Source organism: Arachis ipaensis, chromosome B09 (assembly GCF_000816755.2).
Source record: "Arachis ipaensis cultivar K30076 chromosome B09, Araip1.1, whole genome shotgun sequence".
Classification (NCBI taxonomy): domain Eukaryota; kingdom Viridiplantae; phylum Streptophyta; class Magnoliopsida; order Fabales; family Fabaceae; genus Arachis; species Arachis ipaensis.
Window position 1 is genome coordinate 6,796,181 of NC_029793.2, and position 1,678 is coordinate 6,797,858.

A 1,678-nucleotide genomic window follows, 5' to 3' on the forward strand; every position below is an offset into this window, starting at 1 on the left:
GCACAAGATGGGTAAAATATATATCACTTTTGAGAATAGTGTGCGAACTCGCACTATCCGCAAGGCATACATCTTCATTACATATCCTTGCCATTCTCTTCAAAAACAAATAATAATAAAATGAGTAGTATGCACAATTGAATTAAATACTTGATCGAAATTATTTTTCTAAGAAACACTGTACATAAAAATAATGTAATATACTAAAATTTTATTTTAAAACTTGACATATTTAATGATTTCAAAATTCATGAACATTAATATTTCGTTATTTATATACATCATATTTGAAACTCAAATACATAGAAAATAATACTTAACAATAAGTTCTTTTCATTATTTATTTACATTGATACTTAACAATCTCACATATTAAACTATTCCATCATTGATCAAATGACCAATATTTCCTTCAGGGTCCTCAAAGAAATAAGATACATCATAATGAGTGGTGGAGTTCTCAGCATCATTTGAAACAAAATTTGTTTCCTTTCCTTTGTCGTTCTTTTTCAAAGATGCCTGGTAAAGATCGACTAGGTGCCTTGGGGTACGACAGGTACGTGACCAATGGCCCTTTCCACCACAACGGAAACACTTCTCCTCGGATGATTTATTCTGCCCGATATTCCTTTCTTTGTCCCACTTCTGGTGAGATCCTCTCTTTTGAACATAATTCTTTTTCCTTCCATAATTTTTCTTATTATTAAAACCTTGCCATTTACCTCTTCTGGGGTAATTTGCCACATTTACTTCAGGAAATGGGGCAGCGCCAGCTGGACGCGCTTCATGATTTTTCAACAACAACTCATTGTTGCGTTCAGCAACAAGAAGGCAAGAAATTAACTCAGAATATTTTTTAAACCCTTTCTCTCGATACTGCTGCTGCAGGAGCACATTCGAGGCATGGAAGGTTGAGAAAGTTTTCTCCAACATATCATGATCAGTTATTTTTTCCCCACACAATTTCATTCGTGAGGTGATCCGAAACATTGCAGAATTATATTCATTTATAGATTTAAAATCTTGTAAACGCAAATGTGTCCATTCATATCGGGCCTGAGGAAGTATCACCGTTTTCTGATGATTATACCTTTCTTCAAGGTCTTTCCAAAGATCTGCAGGATCTTTTAATGTAAGATATTCATTTTTCAACCCTTCGTCAAGATGACGACAGAGAAAAATCATGGCTTTAGCTTTATCCTTCTGGGATGCATTATTTTCAGCCTTAATAGTATCTCCAAGATCCATTGAATCAAGATGGATTTCAGCATCTAATATCCATGATAAATAATTGTTTCCAGATACTTCCTAAAAATTTGATCAGAGTCTCGTGCTAATAACGTGTTATAAAATAACTAAATAAATAAATAAGGAAGAGGTAATATAAAATAAAATGTAAATAGAAGACTCTAATATTAATATAAGTAACTTGATAAAATACTTTATATATTTATATGCAGTAACATAAAGATAGATAAAGAGAAATTATTAATAGTGTATAAAGAGAGAAGATAATTTTATTGTTGTAAAGAGAAAGAGAAAGAAAAGTATTTGTAACTGTGTAAAATCCATTTGCCTCGTTCATGTTTTTATAGGCAAATAAATTCAACTTTTCAAACTTTATTAATTGTACTTTTCCATGAGAATTTGCTCCTTACATAGGAAATTAGATTCACCC